Source organism: Dreissena polymorpha, chromosome 13, assembly GCF_020536995.1.
Source record: "Dreissena polymorpha isolate Duluth1 chromosome 13, UMN_Dpol_1.0, whole genome shotgun sequence".
Classification (NCBI taxonomy): Eukaryota; Metazoa; Mollusca; class Bivalvia; order Myida; family Dreissenidae; genus Dreissena; species Dreissena polymorpha.
Genome location: NC_068367.1, coordinates 67,902,012 through 67,913,770, shown reverse-complemented (window position 1 = coordinate 67,913,770; position 11,759 = coordinate 67,902,012).

Below are 11,759 nucleotides of genomic sequence, written 5' to 3'. Positions count from 1 at the left end.
GTGTAACCGTTGTTGTAGGGAATAATATTTGGGATATTTGATTTTTTTTATACGTTGGACACAATGTAAAGTTATCATGTAAAGCTTGAATTGATCATAGTCTATATTGTTCATTGCAAACATATGGGACGGTTAGTTGTTTAAACTTAACCCGATTGTATAAACGCTGGTTGAAGTAACCGCTCGGTAACTTTCAAACCTTGGTAAGTTTGCGGTTGTTCAGGTTTAGTAACCTTCAAGGTAACTCGATTGTATAAACACGATATACCTCAATGTAACCTAACCGCGCAAAGTTGAATTTTACCACCGGTAAATTTAACCAAAACATTCCCACAATGCATTTTCTAATGATTTTCGCGCGAAGTGTCACGCTTCGATTTCGTTAACACACAAAATAAACAGCGAAATGCATTTTTTTTTATCAAATTCATTTACAAATGAATTCACAATAAAATTAAGTGTACATTTTAAATATGAGTTCATCAAATTATTCCAAGTGTTTACGAACATATGACCAGGGAAAAATTTATGATGATGTCGGGATTTGCATCATTTAGTGGAATCCCTGGTGCTTACAACTGCGCGAGAGTGCTTGCAAAGACGCCTACTTTTCTTGTTGATTTAAGTGATGTAACATATACATATATTATATATATCTATATATATGGAATCACCAGGGATTCCACTAAATGATGTAAATCCCGACATCATCATAAATACCTATACGAGGGGTATATTTTCAAACTGTGTATTTGTGTCAATATTTGTTGTTGAAAAGTCAAACCAGACACAATAGGTGTAAATTTAACAATCTGGAACCCCTGGGGTTGCTCGGGGTGGGAGGGAGGGGGAGGTAGGTCCGGGAGGGGGGGAGGCAAATTTATGATACTGCTGCCTGTGATTTGAATATAGTTATAGGAAGGCATAACGGTCTTTATTTAATTATGCTAAAATAATTATTAAAGACCCTAGATGCAAAATCGTCAATCATTGAGTTAAATGGATTATTAATTGATTTTTAAGGATTATTAAAGGTAAGATATTAGTTCGAACATGTTTGGTTTTGTTTGTACTTATGTCGTTCCCTGTTCTCGGAGAAATGGTTTTAACATGGGCGCCATTGATGCATCGGATCACACACGGCATACCCATAACAGAATATAAAAACACGTTCTGTGCGTCCTTAAATTCGTCGTCCGAAGTCGGAAAACGTAATACCCTGTAAATTAAGTCAAATAAAGTGTCAGTCGCTGCAATTGTCTGTTTACTCGTCGAAATTGTCAAGGTCGTCGATGGTTAGCTTTTATAATGTTGCGCGACTCGGCCATTTTGTGTAAGTTACCTCTCGGTTACTTGTACTTACCCACCTTGAGAAGCAGGGTATGTTTAAACTGGGTTAAACCAATCGGTATAACTCACCCAATTTAATGCAAATGCTTACCGACCAGTAACCAACAAGTTACCGACTGTTAACCGCCGGTATGTGGTTAACCGCCGGTTTAACTGTTTATACAATCGGGTGCTGCTGTAATATAATGTAGGCACAATTGACGCAGATTCAAGGCTACTGGGGGCAAATGTTTTAAAGAGCTTCAAAAATAGTAACGGAATTTCAGTTCGTTGTGCAGTGCCACGAGGTTTACACTGGCAACACATGGCTTACATTGACGTACATTGTTGTGAGAACGAAATATTATCTGCATAGCACAGTTATAAATATCTGGAACTTAGCAGAAAACTTGTCTTGCAGTGTAAGAGGTCGAGAAGATTAACAGTGCCTAAAACGGTGCCATGATACTAAGGTACAATTTCTGATATGTTCTTGCGGGATAACACGGCCGTTAATCGCGGGCGCCACCTCATTTTTTGTGATGCAATAATAAATGAGCCAATGCTAATGCCGTGGTGGCGCTAAGGACCGGATGTTTTGAAAATGCACGGATAATTCTACAGGATGAGTATGCTTAATATGTTCTAAACATATTTCGAATTATTTAAAAAATCTAGCAATGTAGTGCGATTAAACATAGATTAATTTCTCTAAAAATGTACAGACATACACAATCACAACTCATTTGGTACTTTTATAAGTTGTGTCATGGTGGAGATTTGAAAGCAAATCGATGTCTTTTACAATCTGTGACAAGTAAATTTCCAATCAATGAAAACGCCAACGACATCAAACCATTGCTTTGAACATGTACAAGATGTTGCATGCACAAAAACATTGGCCACTAGTCGATCTACTAGATAATATTGTATTTTTCCATAATATATGGAGCCAATCTCGAGGAGGTGGCGCTAATGACAGGAGGTGGCGCCAATATACGTTTTCCGCTTCTTTTATTTTCGTTACCGACCGTGGTTTTTTGTGTGGTATTCCAGGATGAATGTTCGATATTTTTTTCTTAATTATAGTGAAATTTAATCGAGTAATTAAAGTTTACATAATTATGAAGAACATGTGTTGCAAAAAGATTTTGAATAGTTCTGTCATTTCATATGCTATAACACTGGAAAGTAGGTTGAGTGTAATAAAAAAGGTGACGATTAAAGACCGAGCTATCCTACATTTTTGGAGATGTAAGTGGGGACAAACGACATATTGTAGCGTAATTAAGATTCGTTCACCTTCGCCTTTTTGTGAATTAAGCCGTTGTATTAGGGGACACATCTTATCGTTCCAAGCAGAAGTAACTTATTTTGACTATTTCGTAAATAACTTAACTGTATAAACACATTTATTGTACAATAAATATTTTGAGTATGTTGAGAATTTTGATAACTTTTGGATTTATTCAGCATAACATATTTGGGTATATATCGTACAATATATATAATTCAAGTTGTCGACATCTTAATTGAGTTGGTTCCTTATATATTTACATCTTGTTTTATAGAATGTGTATATGTTATTTACATATTTGGGTTAAGTTATATAAGTTTAAAATAAAAATTAATATTACAAGGAACATTATATAGCAAATGTAAATCATGTGATGATTCATTTATCGTGCATTGGCTCCACCTCCTGTCTTTAGGGCCACCTCATTAGCCTTTGCTCCATCTCTTCTGGAACAAGAAACTGTCGGAGACGGGTTTTGCTCCCCAAAGCTTTTTTTGTCACAATATTGCACTATATATACAGATAAAAGGAAATGTCTTGAGGGGCATAGCTTTGTACAAAATAATACGATGGATGGTTAAGCAACTTAAAAATTTCAAAGGACCATAACTCTCTAAATATATTAATATATAATAATCATCAAACCAGAACTCACAAATAACATGCTCATCTCCTCAAGGTAGTTAAGCTTCCCATAAAGCTTCATTGAAATCCAGTCAGTAGTTGGGGGGACAAAAATTGCACTATATGTACAGTTTATAGAAAATTTCAAAGGGCCATAACTCTGTGAAAATCATCCGACCAGAACCGGCTGATAATATGCACATGTCCTCTTGGTAGTGAAGCTTCCTAAAAAGTTTCATTGAATTCCGGTCATTAGTTGCTGAGAAATAGCCCGGACACAAATTGTGCACCGACAGACGGACACACGGACAGACGAAGCGGCGACTATATGCTCCCCCCACAAATTTTGGGGGCGCATAAAACTACCTATTAGATCCACAAGAGGCACATGTGTTTGTGGCTGTAGAAACTAGTATGTGTTGAGCGTAATCGTTTGATGTAATAAGGTTATCAATATTGTAAGGCCCTGGAGTATTCATTAACTTGTTTATTGTCTGTTATTTCATATTATTGCATAAACTCTATCTATAATGCCCTTTGGTGGAGTGCAGAAACTTGGCAAAATGAGAGCTTGAACGGAAGAAATCGTGCATTAACAAGGCGATTCACGTGCCGTTCAAGCCCTGTTATGTGTTTTTCATATCCATAATCTGGTCCACACGCAGTTACTTCCCTTCTCCAGCCTTCGACGACTTTCCAAGCATAAATGGGGAACTGAATAAGCACCAGTTTCCTCATGCATGCTGGGATTATGGCAATGCCTATTTAAATCCACTTTTCAACTTATACCATCTGCACTCTCTTGACAACAGCTTTATTGTATTGGCAACGTCAATGAAGTTAAGGTTATTTACTCAACACTTTCAAAAGACTATGCTGTAAATTTAAGTGAGTATGTACTTTGAACGATCCTGCTGTAAATTCCAAAATAATTCCTCATTTCTTAATTTGCGCGGCTGCATTTCAACTTTGCATTAATCCACTGTTTAAACACATTTTAAATCGTAAACTGCCTATCCGAAGGTAAAGCCTCGTCATTTCGGATGATGACCGAGTGAAGCATATGTAAAACACAACCTTGAACTGTATTGAAATAATCGAATTATTTTGTCGATGTCGAATGAAAAAAACATTGTTTTCAATGTTATTTTCATTTATTTTGGTATGTGTGATTTGTTTATGCAACAATAGCGAAAATACACATTTTCTCGGACATGATCACCTGCGGGCGCTCTCAAAATCCGTTCCTGCCCTCGTGCTGCGCACTCGGGCAGGAACGGATTTTTCGAGCGCCCGTAGATGACCATGCCCTCGAAAACGTGTATTATCCCTATAATGTAAACAAACTGTTATTGTTTAAATTATCATTCACTCAACTATTACACTATCCCGTACATAAGATTATGGTTGAAGTGTTAAATTGTTATATTAACTGATAATAAAGTAATTCTTTAAATTGGTTTTGTCTAATGATTATAAACAGAACTTGAATTCCAAAACTTATTGTCAATGTCCGAACTCCAAGGAAGCTAGTCCAACTGTCATTTTGCAATGATTCTTTTGGTTATATTCATTTCTAAGTGACTTTACATTGTATAATTATAATAATACGACTACAAGTTACTTTAAGACACTATTTCATTGTTGTTGAATGTTCAAATGTGCTGTTATTTGTGCAAAATTTGCCATTCCTAAAAAGCACTTTTCAGCTGTTGAAATATTTCGGATATATTGTACCGTAATATTTCTTCTCTGTCATAACTGCATTTTTGTGTAAGGTCAGAGGGAAGTATTTGTTTATTGTAGAATCATTTGCTCATCTATACTTGCTCCTCAAATGTTCTTTTGTTAGTTAAAATAGAATATTAATGTTGAATGTTTGCCGCTTGAGAACTTTGTTTAGGATTTAGGATTCCTAAATGCATTATGATTGGCTTAGTCAAATTCCTAAGACATTTTCATTGGTTGGTGCGCAGAATCCTAAATCCTAAGTGCTTAGCGACAGGTAAAAATAGCGCCGATAAACAACTTTTGGCATCTATCTGTAAAGATCAGTTCAGATTACTTTTTGAAAATTCTTGTAAAATCTATTTATCCATTCATTTAAAATTTGAGTACTATATATACGTATGACGTCATTCACCATTCCAAAGATGGTAAGCGTTATTTTGTCAGATTAAATGAGCGCTTCATTAAGAACTCCAGAGAGCTTTAATTTATGATGAAAGTTTATCGGCATTATTAAACTTGTTATACTGTTCAATTATATTTTGTTTACATGAGAACTGATGCATATGGAATAATTTAAATATCTATTTAAACAAGAGTTTGAAACAGTGAAACTGTGTTCTTCACATTATTGAAAGTGCCATCCTCACACGGGCACTTGAAAGACAATGAAGAAGGTTAACATTGCCCGTACCTAAGGGTTGGGTATACTACAATATGGTGGAAATTGTCTCGTTACACAGGCAAAAACATCAATTTGCTTTCCAAAACTCCACCACAACACAACCTATAAATGGCGCTTCTGTTCTTTTGTGGACGAATGAATCTTTGCTTAATCGAAATTCATTTCCCGATTTTTACAATAATGCGTAATATGTTGAAAAAAAACAACAACAACCATATAATCAACTAACCCTGTAGAATGATCAATACATCCGGTCCTTAGCGCCAACTCGGAAGTAGCATCGGCTCATTTATTACTGCATCGCCTAAAGGAGGTGGCGCCCGTGATAAACGGCCGTGGAATATGGCAGTACGAAGTCGCTGCATGCGAAAATTCGAGAGATTCGTTATTCGCGGATTTTTGCAACCTGGTATGAGGAGGCGCGTGGGTCTGTATTTGCTTTGGTTTGTATATGTCATTTTGAAAAACGGCCGATTTATAAGGAAAATGAACGGCGGGTTATACTTTTGTCTGAAGCTTATATGGCGTTAGTCAACATTCAAAGTCATATATGGAATATAAAATATAACAAAATCACATGATTAATAAATTATGATACAGGTAGAAATATTTGTTCTAAAACAATATCAGGAGAATTTAGTATTTAGATCAATTATATTTTCGTCAAACTCAAGTATATTACGTCTTTCGGTATTCTAATTGACTTTTTTGTATTGTTCAAAAGCAAACATGTACATGTAAATCGCGTGGTCGCCTGTCGTTAGTATCATTTAACACCTCGCATAGATCAAGAAAATGAGTATTATCATGTCCTCATAGGCAGATGTTGTCAAATTTACAAATGTCTATATAGTATAAATACTATAATAAGCAAAACAAAAAGGGGGTGTTTTCCCGGGGAGTAGATCTGTCTGTCTAAGCTACGATGCCTCATGTATAATTTTCACGTCGTATCTTCTATCTTGCTAGAATGTCGTGTTAATTTAAAGAATATATTTAAATAGTATTTTGTGCGTCGACTTTAGCTACAAAGATACTCGGCCTACCAGTTAGACCGGATAACTACTTTGTACGGCATGGATGCATTTTCAAATATTTTGGCTAAAGTTATTTATCAGCCAGAGTGTCAAGGCCAATACTGTGTTTCTATATTAAATGTCAATGTCGCAACCAAAGGTCACAAAGTAAAATAAAAAACATTTATTTTAAACACTTTGTCCTGCGAATATATTTTCAACATGATAAACTTACTTTGCAAACGTTCATGTTCATGTGTCAAGTCGTAGGTCAAGTAATAAATCAACCCAAGCACTTTGTTCAGAGTATGTCTTTCTACGCCATGGGTGAATTTCAAATAACTTGACAGAAGTGATTAATATGATGGGTCGGTATGTCGTGTGCAAAACATAGACAGGTAGGTCCGAGATCAAGACCATAACACAAGGTCAACGTTAATTATAGAAAATACATCACTTTTTTCGAAGCATTACTATGATCAGGATTGATGGACTTTCAAATAACGTATCAGTAAATATAGAGAATACATGGTTGATGCCGAGATGGAGAAAGTTTATCCGGAGAGGCTTAGAGAAAGAAAATAGGGCGAGCTTTAGCGAGCCCAATTTTCTGTTTCGGGCCGAACCGGATAAACTTTCTCCGTCTCGGCACCAACCATTTATTCGATTTATCCTGCTTCATTTTAAATGATATTTCTAACACATTTTATCAAAGACATGCGACTTATTGACATAACAAAATTATTATTTAAGTCGGTCCTTTAACATGTTCTTGACGACCGAATAACCACCGATCGAGTCAAGTAAAAAATAGTTCCACATGAAACTGTTCCTTTTAATACTTTCCTATAGAAAATATTAGAAGAAATAAAAAATGAATGAATATGATATGTTTATTGTAAGAAATTGACACAAATGCAACATCAAAATAAAAACTCAATTTTTGTTCATGTTCAAGGTCGTTGACTGAAATGAGTCTTTGAACACGGATGAACAGTTAAATGTCACACTTAACGATACATTATTTCATAAAAAACTGCGAAAGTATGGATATTAGGTTATTAACAGTTGCGCCTGCAAATAAGCATAATGATTTTCATTCAAATATAGTGTTTGTTTGTTCGATTGAATGATATTTCATTGAAAAATAAAATCAATTTCAGACGACCGAAAATAAGCGTGTAATAGTGGAGTGAACCTTTCTTTTTATATAAAGAAACGCCGTATGTTAAAGGTTATGAGTAAATCAATTTAAAGGCAAATTCGATTCCTTCATTGCCATATGTTTGCTTGAATTTAATACACATTTTTTACCTTTACTATCATTGTGTTTGATTTTTGACAAAACATATCTCCGGAACTTCGCATTTAAGTTAAAGTTAAATGAAGTTCACATTATTAATTGCATGCGTGCAGGTCACATTATTAATTGCATGCGTGCATGTGTGAACATATTTATCAATGGATGTTTGTTTTGCAAAAAATATAGGGCGATGCAGAAAATTTCTTTGTACGATATTCATTATTGAAGAAGTTTTTAATGTAACGCTTTCTACACTATTGATAAAGTGCAGATGCCAGATTGTACTGAATCGCAATTTGCAACGCTGAACCCGTTATATAAAAGCAATAGCATATCCAACGCGAATTCATTTGTTTAGAAATTCTAATAAAACTTTGCGAATGTCGGTGTTGATACGAATTCAAAATGAGCAATGAGCATGCAAAGTATGCGGTTGTGATAGATGAAACGGTTTCCTGTTTTGCTGTCATATGCATTCAGAAGAAGATGAGTGCATGTTTGCAACTGACAAATATGATATATTGTTACATGCAGTTATGCGCCTTCGATTGCCTTAGTTTCATTAATTGTGGAACAACTTGCGGTTTTGGGGCATATGATTTGTATGGTGATTTCCGCGGAGTTCTTTCTGAAATACCTGTTAACTCTGCCTTGTTCTTCTTGAATGATTGGAGCTTTTATGAGTACATTCGTTTACCGACCCTGGGTGTCATATAGCTGAGAGTTTGATTATTGCAAGTGTCCCGTATAATAATATTGTGAAAGTAAGTCATTGAGAATATGTGAAAGATTGATAACAATGCTCACAGGGATCGAAAACAAAATAATACAAATCAAGGAATTCAACCCAATGAATACTGTTACATATGTATCCTTAAAGCCACACACCTTGAAATGAAATACATGGCATAGTAAATTTAAGTATAAATAAGAATAATATTTGATCTATGCCAATTAGAATATATCTGGTAGTTACAAGGTATAAATCCGTGTCTTTTGCGCTTTAAAACTTAAAGATAATCGCGTTTGTCGAAATGGACGTATACATTTTGTAAAAGGTCAACTATTAGAACATGTTAATCAGTTGTCGGATTTCAACTAGTTTATTCGACCCTGCTTTATTAGGTCAATGTTTGCAACAGATGCAGGATAAATATTCATTATTAGATAGACTGTAGCATGCTATTACCAGGCCAGTAGGCCCAATGTCAAGGACACAATTTAAGGTCAATTTTAATACATCAAATCATATGTGAACTTTTTCGATCGATTTTAATCTTTATTAGAAGATTTCAATAATAGTATTGAAAGATAGAGTGCAGCTCGCAAGAATCAGGTCCAAATTCAAGGTCAAGGGCACAGTTCACGGGTAAAACTTTATCCAGATTAAATTACGCTTTTCAGAACGATTTTTTTTTCTCATACTTAAGAAGTGAAAGGTGTGGTGAGAAAGTGTCTTATGCAAGAACCTGGTTCGAGGTAATGGTTTCGATGTCAGTGATACGTTTTTAGCTAGGAGAATTAGCATAAAAATCTTGCAAATCTGTAAGCAAGCATGAAATTTTGCATGAACTCTCAGTTTGATATGCACTTTTGATAGAAATCGTTAGCCACACAAAACTTCAAAATGGCGGCCATTTTCAAGATTGCCGCCATTTCCGATTCAATCTATACAGCCACGTGGGTATATCTTAAGCAACTGTGCGTAAAAAATGTGCACATCTTCAATTTAGCATGACATTTGGTATAAACACTAATTTAATACACACTTTTGATAGTAAGTCAAAAATTCAAGATGGCGTCCAGTTACAAGATGGCCGCCATTTCTGGTCTCAGTTCATGTGAACAAGTTGGGCAGCTTACATAAGTATGCATAATAATTTAGAAAATCAGTAAGGAAACATGCAATTTGGTATAAAAACTAAGTTTGATGTGCGTTTTTAATAAAACCTTTTAGCCACCCGAAGATAGAAGATGGCGTCGATTTTTTTTTCAAGATGGCAGCCGTTTCCGGTCTCAGTTTTGATGTCCAAGTTGGGTTTATCTTAAACTAGTATTATTTGGGTATTTTAGACATGAGTATTTGTATATGTGACAATTAAGGCTTGTAGAGCTTAGAGTTATATATATATATATATATATATATATATATATATATATATATATATATATATATATATATATATATATATATATATATACACACACACAGGGATCATATTGTTCGGTTTTGGCGGTCCTAGATCGACTGGGGTCATGAAAGACCGATTGAAAATCCCAAACAGTCGGTTCGATTCTGTATGCTAAAATTCCCATGTCATGAAATCGATTACACAGTGCACATGCTAACACATCCTAATTACATTCTCATCTCGATTAGGTGTGATAAACCATTCGTTGGAGTCTCTAAACCGGTCAGGACCAGTTTATTGCAGAGTCAGCCGACTAGTATCAGAATATGACCCCAAGCAGCGAAGATTAGCGTGGTTGTGTATTAGTCATGCGTGAATAACCCCGTGTCAATATCAATCGATAATTTCACTGGCTTATACCTTGCACACTAATCGGTCCGTAATGTGTACTCGTCCACGATAAAATCGTTGACAGTTAGTTCGGAGATGAAAACCTCGATGTTATCCTCGTGGACATTGTGCATTTCATGCATGATACAGTAAACTTTCATATAAACAAAAGAGAAAATCGGATATTCTGCAATAATTGTGGGCGGACCTTATACACTGAAAGCACGCGCTGTAACTTAACAAAGCATGCCGATACATTTTCCACCAGCGTAATAATCCGGCAATAAATGAATGAAAGTCGCGGATCTGATCGACAGAACAGCCGAAAGTTATTTTTATGGGCGGAACTTCACATGAAATAGTACACAAGAAAAATAATATACATTGTATAAATCTTTAGTAACAATCGTGTAAGAATCGAAATAAATTATGTATTTTATTGTTTGTTGTTGAATAACCAACGACCGGAAGTTTAGATGCGCGGTTTCGAATAACTCGTGCTTCGCACTCGTGATTTAATCCTTACGCATCTTAATTATCGGCCGTGGGTTATTCGACTACAAACTATAGGCCTAACGTACACAAATTATTTCTAAACTATTTGTTTTTGTCATTGTCAGTAGCCAACCTACGCACATACATTTGTTTGGTTCAGTGCATGTTTGTAAGCTATTATCGAGTCGACAACGATATAAAAAATCGGTATTGACTTACACAGATAAATAATATTGACAACGATGAAAAAAGTCAGATAAAACAGCACACGAAACAACAATAAAATAGCAAATGATAAAACCAATTGAGAAAATTCGTATGTTCCGTTTAAAAAAAAAGCCTAAGGGAATTTTAACTTGTACATTTATTATGGCAAAATCAATGGTATATATTTTAACGTAATTTGTCATGATTTCGGATAATTTTCGGACATATTTTATTTTTTGACTTCGTTTATGACATTCAATTTTAGGAATCAACACTGATACAGAACACAGACAAGATGTATCTAGGATGGTCATACTTGTTAATAAACACACTGATGGTATGATTATTGGCATTTTCCCATTACACACTCATTGTTTCGTGAGTATAAATTTAAGTATAAATAAGAATAATATTTGATCTATGCCAATTAGAATATATCTGGTAGTTACAAGGTATAAATCCGTGTCTTTTGCGCTTTAAACCTTAAAGATAATCGCGTTTGTCGAAATGGACGTATACGTCTAGAAATCCTACTTTCGGTGGTACCGTTTAA